We start from the raw sequence: 10,531 nt of genomic DNA on the forward strand, positions 1-10,531 counted from the left end.
TTGCCCCAGGGAGAGACTTTATCTTTATTTTACTACATATTAAACATACCTTCCCTTTGCTCCAGAGGGACACACTATATCTACCAATGTGATACACTATCTAAATGTTATTTCAAACATAATCTAAAGCAAAAAACAGTGAGTGCCTCACTCACAAGATGTAAAAATTTGAGATCCATGGAGAATTGTCCTTCTACAATAACCTTTGCCAAATGTGGCTCTTACTGTTCTCACCTTTCCCTTCCATACTAATTCTCAAGCACAAAAGGTCAGTGCTCTATCTGGCAAGGCCAGACTCTATGAAGAGTCAAGGAAGAGAAGAAAGGAAATGGGTCAAAGACATCTCCATGCATGTGTATGTGTATGTGTGTGTTAGGATAAGACGGGGATAGTCTAAGAACACCTATAAACTAAAATTTTGTATATATCATAAAGAAAGAAGACATACCACAATTAAAAAGTAGGTATGAGTCTATACAACACCATCCAAGGAGAATTTTTATTAACTATAATTTTGAAGACAGTACATTTAGAAAACTCTTTTGTTTTGTAAAAGGACACACATTATCTGATAAAATACAAAAATAAGGGAGTGGATATAAAATCATTTATGTAGCCACATCTTCGTCCTTAACTCTGAGACCAAAACAATGTATCAGAAGTTGCACTGAACAACAAATCCAAACTACATCTCCCCAGTGCTGTGATACAAGAGAGGCAGGACCAAATCATGCTTAAGAATAAAAAAGATGGGGGGAACTAAGATGGCAGCATAATAGGAGGATGCTGGGCTTGTCTCATACCTTGAACACAACTAGATAACTATCAAATCATTCTGAATGCCCAAGAAATTGACATGAGGGCTGATAAAACAAACTACACAACTAGAAGGAGAGATGCTACATAGAGGAAGAAAAGAGATGCAGAGACATGGTTACGAGGAGAAACGAATCACTGGTTCTGTGGAGGGAAGGAAGCCCTGGTTATAGAAAGGAGAAAGAGAGAGAGAGAGAGAGAAATTGGAGAAAGAGGAGAGAGAGAAAGGAGAGAGCGATCTGAGGATCACCTAAAGCACACAGGGAGAGACTGCTCTCTCTTCTCAGAGCACATCTGTGAGAGCTAGCATTGCCTCTCCAGGTACAGAAGAAAGGGCAGGTGCCATTTCCCTCCCCCACCCCACAGCACAGGTGCCGAGACACCTGCTGAGGGTGGCTAACCCGGACACTGGCTCTTTAGCCAGCTTTGCTCCAAATGCCATGCCCCTGCACTCTGGCACAACTGTCCTTCTGGGTCAAACCTCCATCAGTCCCAGCAAGGTGAAACCCTCCCTCAGAAGACCAGTCTAGGTCCCAGCCACACCAGTTCCCTGAAGTTTGGAGTTTTAAAAGTCAGCCGGCCTGGCTGGGATAGAGCCCAAGGTGTGCTGTGGTTCTCCAGGAAGGCAAGCAATCTGGAGACAGACAGTGTGGAAACAGTGATCTGAAAAATGCCTAAGATGCATGAAGGGAAATTATTCACTTTTTTGGGAGGGTTTCCCTGAAAGCAGCAAGTAGGAACTCCCTCTCCTGGGACTAAAGAGCTGGCTGGCACTATTTCCCTCCCCCACCCCTCAGCATAAACTAACTTCAGTAAACAGTACAGATCTAACACTGGCTGTCTAACCTGCTGACACCAAGTCCTGCCCCCTGTGGTCTCCTGGGACTCCTTTCCCAGGCAATTGTGCCTAAGTACCAGCCCAGTGGGCCCCTTGCCTAGAAGACCAAGACAAAACCCTGCACACACCACATCTACTGACCACAGCATTTTGCAAAGCTTCAGTTCTAGTGGAAGTAGCAACAGGTCTCATTTAACAAGCCTACCAGAGCACACCTAACTAAAACTCATACTCCAGCCAAGGTCCAAACACTACCCACTGCAGGAAAGGGGAACCTCTACAGACCACTGATCTGAGGAACAGCGCAGCCAAAACACAGCAGCAGAGTGCAGGCAGCACATACCAGAGACATTTCCTGAAGTGCCAGGCCCTGAGCACTATATGACCTCTTCTCCAGAAAGCCTTTACTCTCAAGAGCAGGAAACAGAACATAACAGGATTTTCTAAGATCACAGCCAGGGATCTAATCAAAACAGATATAAGTAATATGCCTGATGCAGAATTTAAAGCAACAATCGTAAGGACACTTGTTGCTTGGAAGACATCAGGGAGACCTTTACTGCAGAGAAAAAAGAGCTAAAGAACAATCAGAAAAATGAAAAATGCAGTAACTGAGATTTGAAACCAACTAAATGTAATGATCGTAAGGACTGAAAAAGCAGAGTAATGACTTAGTGATACAAAAGACATAATTACGGAAAATGATGAGGCTGAATAAAAGAGAGAAAGAATAATGATGGATTACAAGAGTAGACTTAGGGAACTCAGTGACTCCATCAAACATAGTAACATTCCTGTCATAAGAGTCCTGGAAGGAGAGAGAGAAAAGGGGGCAAAAGTTTTATTTCAGGAAATAATAATAATTTATCTCAGGAAATAAATATAATTTATTTCAGGAAATAAAAATAATTTATTTCAGGAAAACTTCCCTAATCCGGGAAGGGAAACAGGCATCCAAATCCAGAAAGCACAGAAAACTCCCATCAAAATCAACAAAAGCAGGCCAACACCAAGGCATATTATAGTTAAATTTACAAAATATAGTGATAAACAAAAAGTCCTAAAAGCAACAAGACAAAAGAAGTTCCTAATTTACAGGGGAAGACAAATAAGCTTAGCAGCAGATCTCTCCACAGAAACTTGGCAAGCCAGAAGAGAGTGGCTGAATGGGAAAGATCCTCAGCCAAGAATATTCTATCCAGAAAGGCTATCATTCAGAACAGAGGGAGAGATAAAGAGTTTCCAAGACAAACAAAAACTAAAGGAATTCATGACCACAAGAACAGCCCTGCAAGAAATATTAAATGGGACTGTGGGTGGAAAGGAAAGACCAAAAGTGACAAAGACTAGAAAGAAACAGACAAAATCTCCAGAAACAATGACAAAACAAGTAATAAAATGGCACTAAATACACCTCTACTCTGAATATAAATGAGCTAAATGCTCCAATTAAAAGGCACAGTGTGTCAGGAATACAATGACTTTTTTCTTTTAAAGACTATTTGAGAGCAAGAGAGAGAGAGAGAGAGAGAGAGAAAGAGCACGAACAGGGGGAGCAGCAGAGGGAGAGGGAGAGGTAGACTCCCCGCTGATCAGGGAGCCCGATGTGGGGCTCAATCTGGGGACCCCAGGATCATGACCTGAGCTGAAGGCAGATGCCCAGGCGCCCCAAGGCACAGTGTGTCAGAATGGATAAAAAAAAACAAGACCCATCTATATGCTGCCTACAAGAGACTCATTTTAGGCCTAAAACACCTGCACATTGAAAGTAAGGGAATGGAAAATACATTATCCCATGATATGGGATGCAAATGGACATCATGCAAATGGCCATCAAAAGAAAGCCAGAGTAGCAATACTTATATCAGACAAACTAGATTTTAAACCAAAGACTGTAACAAGAGATGAAGAAGGGTACTATATCATAATAAAGGGGATTATCCAACAAGAAAATCTAACAATTGTAAATATGCATGCTCCCAACTTGGGACTACCCAAATATATAAAATAATAACAAACATAAAGGAACTCATTGATAATAATACAGTAATAGTAGGGGACATTAATACCCCACTTACATCAATGGACAGATCATCTAAGCAGAAAATCAACAAGGAAACAATGGCTTTGAATGACACACTGGACCAGATGGACTTAACAGATATATTCAGAACATTTCATTATAAAGCAGCAGAATGTACATTCTTTTCAAGTGTAAGTGGGACATTCTCCAGAATAGATCACATACTAGATAACAGATCAGGCCTCAATAAGTACAAAAAGATTGAGATCATACCATACATCTTTTCTGACCACATACCATGAAATTTGAAGTCAACCACAAGAAAAAATTTGGAAAGACCACAAACACATGGAGGTTAAAGAACATGCTACTAAAGAATGAATGGGTTAACCAGGAAATTAAAGAAGAAATTTAAAAAAATACATGGAAACAAATGAAAATGAAAACATAACAGTCCAAAACCTTGGGGATGCAGCAAAAGCAGTCATTAGACAGAGAATATAGCAACAAAGGCTTATTAGCTCAAGAAGCAAAAAAATCTTAAATAAACAACCTAGCTTTACACCTAAAGGTGCTAGATAAAGAACAATAAATGAAGCACAAAGCCAGCAGAAGGGGAATAAAGAGCAGAAAAAAATGATTTAGAAACTAAAAACAAAACAAAACAAAAAAAACCCAGAAAAACAGATCAATGAAACCAGGAGATAGTTCTTTGAAAAAAGTAATAAAATTGATCAACCCCTAGTCAGACTTATCAAAAAGAAAAGAGAAAGGATCCAAATAAATAAAAAAACAAAAACAAATGAGATGATAAATAACAACCAACACCACAGAAATACAAACAATTTTAAGAGAATATTATGAAAAATTATATGCCACCAAATTGGATAATCTAGAAGAAATGGATAAATTTCTAGAAATCTATAAACTACCAAAACTGAAATAGGAATAAATAGAAAACTTGAGCAGACCAATAGCCAGCCAAGAAATTGAATAAGTAACCAAAATTCTCCCAGCAAATAAAGTCCAGGGCCAGATGGCATCCCAAGGGAATTCTACCAAACATTTAAAAGAGTTAATACCTACTCTTCTCAAACTATTCCAAAAAATAGAAATGGAAGGAAAGCTTCCAAACTCATTCTATGAGGCCAGCATTACCCTGATTCCAAAACCAAAGACTCCATTTAAAAAGAGAACTACAAGCCAATATCCCTGATGAGCATGGATGCAAAAATTCTCAACAAGATACTAGTTAATCAAATCCAGCAGTACATTACATGAATCATTCACCATGATCAAGTGGCATTTATTCCTGGGCTGCAGGGGTGGTTCAATATTCACAAATCAATCAATGTGATACACCACATTAATAAAAGAAAGGGTAAAAACCATATGATCCTCTCAATAAATGCAGAAAAGTTATTTGACAAAGTACAACATACATTCATAATAAAACCCTCAACAAAGTAGGGACAGAGGGAACATACCTCAACATCAAAAGGCCATACATGAAAGACCCACAGCTAATATCATCCTCAATGGGAAAAAATTGAGCCCTTTTCCTCTACAGTCAGTATAAAGACAGGGATGTCCACTCTCACCACTGTTATTTAACATAGTACTGGAAGTCCTAACCACAGCAATCAAACAACAAAAAGAAATAAAAGGCATCCAAATCAGCAAGGAAGAAGCCAAACTTTCACTATTCACAGATGACATGATACTCCATGTAGAAAACCCAACAGGGGCGCCTGGGTGGCTCAGTCGTTAAGCATCTGCCTTCGGCTCAGGTCATGATCCCAGGGTCCTGGGATCGAGCCCCGCATCGGGCTCCCGGCTCGGCGGGGAGCCTGCTTCTCCCTCTCCCACTCCCCCTGCTTGTGTTCCCTCTCTCGCTGCGTCTCTCTCTGTCAAATAAATAAATAAAATCTTAAAAAAAAAAAGAAAAGAAAAGAAAAACACCAACAGACTCCACCAAAAAATTGCTAGAACTGATAAGCGAATTCAGTGAAGTCACAGGATACAAAATCAATGTAGAAAACTTGTTGCATTCGTATACACCAATAATGAAGCAGCAGAAAGGAAAATCAGGGAATCAATCCCATTTACAATTGCACCAAAAACCGTAAGATACCTAAGAAAAAAATCTAACCAAAATTGAAGATGACACAAACAAATGGAAAGACCGCTCATGCTCAAGGACTGGAAGAACAAATACTGTTAAAATGTCTATTCTACCCAAAGCAATCTATACGTTTAATGCAATCCCTATCAAAATACCACCAGTATTTTTCAGAGCTAGAACAAAAGTCCTAAAATGTGTATGGAACCACAAAAGACCTCAGATAGCCAAAACAATCCTGAAAAAGTAAAGCAAAACTGGACACATCACAATTCTGGACTTCAAGCTCTATTACAAAGCTGTAGTGATCAGTACAGTCTGATACTGGCACAAAAACAGACACATAGATCAATGGAACAGAATAGAGAGCCCAGAAATGGACCCTCAACTATATGGTCAATTAGTCTTTGGTAAAGCAGGAAAGAATATTCAATGGGAAAAAAAGACAGCCTCTTCAACGAATGGTGTTGGGAAAATTGTACAGCAACATGCAAAAGGATGAAATTGGACCACTTTCATATACCACACACAAAAATAAATTCAAAATGGATGAAAGACTTAAATGTGAGACAGGAAACCATCAAAATCGTAGAGGAGAACATAAGCAGCAACCTCTTTGATCTCGGCCACAGCAACTTCTTACTAAACATGTCTCATGAGGCAAGGGAAACAAAAGCAAAAATAAACTATTGGCATTTCATCAAGATAAAAAGCTTCTGCACAGCAAAGGAAACAATCAACAAAACTAAAAGACAACCTTTGGAATGGGAAAGGATATTTGCAAATGGTATATCTGATAAAGGGCTAGTATCCAAAATCTATAAAGAACTTATCAAACTCAACACCAAACAACAAATAATCCTGTTAAGAAATGGGGAGAAGGCATGAATAGACATTTTTTCCAAAGAAGACATACAGATGGCTACTGTTAGAAAGATGAAAAGATGCTCAGAATCATGCATCATCAGGGAAATACAAGTTAAAAATACAATGAGGTATCTATCACCTCATACCAGTCAGAATGGCTAAAATTAACAAAACAAGAAACAACAGGTGTTGGCAAGGATGTGGAGAAAGGGGAACCCTCTTACACTGTTGGTGGGAATGCAAACTGGTGCAGCCACTCTGGAAAAGAGTATGGAAGTTACTCAATCCATTACTCCAGCAATTGCACTACTAGGTATTAACCAAAGGATACAAAAATACTAATTCAAAGGGATACATGCACCCCAATGTTTATAGCAGAATTATCAACAATAGCCAAATTATGGAAACAGCCCAAATATACATTGACTGATGGACAGATAAAGAAGATGTGGTATACACATATACAATGCAATGTGACTCAGCCATCAAAAAGAATGATATCTTGACATTTGCAATGGCATGGATAGAGCTAGAGTGTAGTATGCTAAGTAAAATAAGTCAGAGAAAGACAAATACCATATGATTTCACTCATATATGGAATTTAAGAAACACTATATGAACATATGAAAAAAATAAAATAAAAGAAAGCCAAACCAAGAAATAGACTCTTAGCAGTAGAGAACAAACCGAGGGTTGCTGGAGGGAAGGTGGGCAGGGATATGAGTTAAATGGGTGATGGGTATTAAGGAGGGCACTTGTTGTGATGAACACTGGATGTTATATATAAATGATGAATCACTATATTCTATACCTGAAACTAATATTACACTGTATGTTTACCAAGTGGAATTTAAATTTAAAAAAGGGGGAAAAGAATAAAAAAAATGAATCCAGCTCTCTTCCTTTAATCCAGAATTTGCCAGTCATTGACCCATGTTGTCTTCGTCTTCCCATATAAAAGTACAACAACAGCACATGCCTCACTGGAATCTTAGGAAGATAAAATGGACTGATAAATATAATGTGTTTAAAACACATCTGCATGAGCACCTGGAGTCCCAAGATCGAGTCCTGCATCGGGCTCCCTGCTCGGCAGGGAGTCTGCTTCTCCCTCTGACCCTCCTCCCTCTCATGCTCTGTCTCTCATTCTCAGTCTCTCAAATAAATAAATAAAATCTTTAAAAAAAAAAGAGTAAAATAATATCTGTGATGTATGGTGGATTTTAAAGCAACATAGCCATACTGAACTAAAAAGAAATGCAATTTGTTTTTATTTAAAAACTCAAGCCCTTTTTCTTAATCTGAGTTATATTTCTTAATTTATATTTTAAGCTTTTTTAAATTTTTTTTAAAGATTTTATTTATTTATTTCCCAGAGAGAGAGAGAGAGAGACAGCAAGAGCGGGAAGACAAGCAGGAGGAGTGGGAGAGGGAGAAGCAGGCTCCCCGTTGAGCAAGGAGACTGATTCGGTACTCGATCTCAGGACCCTGGGATCTTGACCTGAGCCAAAGCAGACACTTAACCAACTAAGCCCACCCAGGCATCCCTACTTTAAACTTTTTAAGGTAGAAAGTTTTAGTCATATAGAAAAGTACAGTGGATGATACCATGAACACTCACCTAGCTTGAATGACTGTTAATAGGGCCAAACTCCTTTCCCAAAGTATTACCCCAGCTACTACCAATCTCAGATATCTCACCTGTATCTCAAGCTACTTCCCATTCTCTGAATTATTTTGAAAGAAATCCCAAAATTCCTAATTATTTCTTTACATATATTTAAGCATGAGAATCGCATCTAACCTGATTAATTTCTTTATAAACTGATGCATGCTATGCTATGTCTCTAGAAAACTTCCAGTATTTAAAATTTCACTTCAAAAATAGCTTATCTGTATTATCTTCTTCATTCCATATTTCTCTATATTTTCCATTCTAATGTCATTGTACTTTTTCAAACAGTTTTACTGTGGAATATCCAATAGTCAAAAATGACACTTATTTAATATATTTTAATTTATATGCCTACACTCATGACCCTGCGCAGGAATCAAGGTAATAATCATATCCATCATCTCCAAAAAGTTTCCTTGTGCCTCCCTCCCCAGGCCTTTTTTTAGGGTAAGAACACATGAGATTTTATCCTCTTAAATTTTTTAAGTGCACAATGTAGTATTGTTACCTACAAACACTATGTTGTATAACCGATTTCTAGAATTTATTCATCATATATAACTATAGCTTTATACCCACTGAACAACAAATTCCTATATCCTCCTGACAACTATCATTCTACTCTCTATTTCCATGAGTTTGGTTATTTTAGATACCTCATACAAATGGAATCTTGCAGTATTTGTCTTTCTGTAATTGGCTTATTTCCCTTAGCATAATTCCCGCCAGCTTCATCCATGTTGTCACTTATGGAAGGATTTTTTTTTAAAGATTTTATTTATTTATTTGAGACAGAGAGAGTAAGAGAGAGAGCACATGAGAGGGGGGGAGGATCAGAGGGAGAAGCAGACTCCCCGCAGAGCAGGGAGCCCGATGCGGGACTCGATCCCGGGACTCCAGGATCATGACCTGAGCCGAAGGCAGTCGCTTAACCAACTGAGCCACCCAGGCGCCCAAGGATTTTCTTTTTTTTAAGGCTGAATAATATTCCATTCATGTATATACCACAATTTCTTTATCCATTCATCCATTGATGGCATTAAAGTTGTTTCTGTAACTTTTCTATTGTGAATAGTGTGACCATGAACGTGGGAATGCAGGTATCTGCTCAAGATCTTGATTTCAATTCCTTCCAATATACAACCAGAAGTGGAATTGCTGCAACATATGATAGTTCTATTTTTGATTTCTTAAGGAAGCCCCCACACTTTTGATGCCTACACCATTTCAGGTCCCACCATCAGTGAACAAGGGTTCCATTATTCATTTCCAAAAACAGATTTCAGAAAAACAGTGAGCACACATATAAGACATAACAATGACATTGATTTTAACATGTGGGGCAATAAACACATCTTAGGGAACAGGAAAATAGGGAATTATGAGTCAGCATTATACTTTCTCTACTGATGAAAGTACATTCTAGTAAAACTAAAGCCATAGAGGACATATGAAAACTATCAAAGTAAAAACCTCTTAACGGTAGTTAAGAGTATAATGGTAAGAAGGAAACAAGGATATTTATCCCTGGTTTGAGAATAGCTTTCTATAGAAAAACACCTTTTACATAAGGGTAGAAATACAAAGAATATTCTGAATAGTGGATGCTGAGAGTTAGAGTCTTTCCCGTTCTCTGCTATGAACAAAGAAGTATTGGTTTCTGGTTATGTTACTATAGCAAAAGTAAAGAACTTCACATCTAAAGAGCCTCAGCCCAAGGGAACAGAAAAAAACAACTGAGAAGGAATTAGGAATTAGTTTATGAACAAAGAATATCTATTTTGGGAAAGGTAATCTGTCAGGATCCAGGTGCACAGTCAGAGGAGGGAAGTGCAAATAGAATTAAAAAAAAAAATCTATTTGCAAATGTCAACCAGAACACATGGTTTAATTTTGAATAATTAAAATTTACCCTGGTCTTTTTGAACTATCCCACAAAAGAAACAACAATTACCTAGAATAGAGCAATATATGTGTGTATACATATATGTATATACATGTACGTACGTTTGTGTGTGTGTGTGTGTATATATATATATACACACCTGTATATAGGGGAACTATATACATAAAATAGAACAGTTTAGGACATTTATTTCTTGGCATCAGATATATCAGTTAAATTAGGCCTTTAGAACTGAGAGCAGGGAGCCACGTTGAGTGAACTCACTACCAAAAGGCAAAACAGA

The sequence above is a fragment of the Mirounga angustirostris genome, unplaced genomic scaffold, assembly GCF_029215605.1.
Source record: "Mirounga angustirostris isolate CCGP_5_RB_7025 unplaced genomic scaffold, mMirAng1.0.hap1 SCAF_3, whole genome shotgun sequence".
NCBI lineage: Eukaryota > Metazoa > Chordata > Mammalia > Carnivora > Phocidae > Mirounga > Mirounga angustirostris.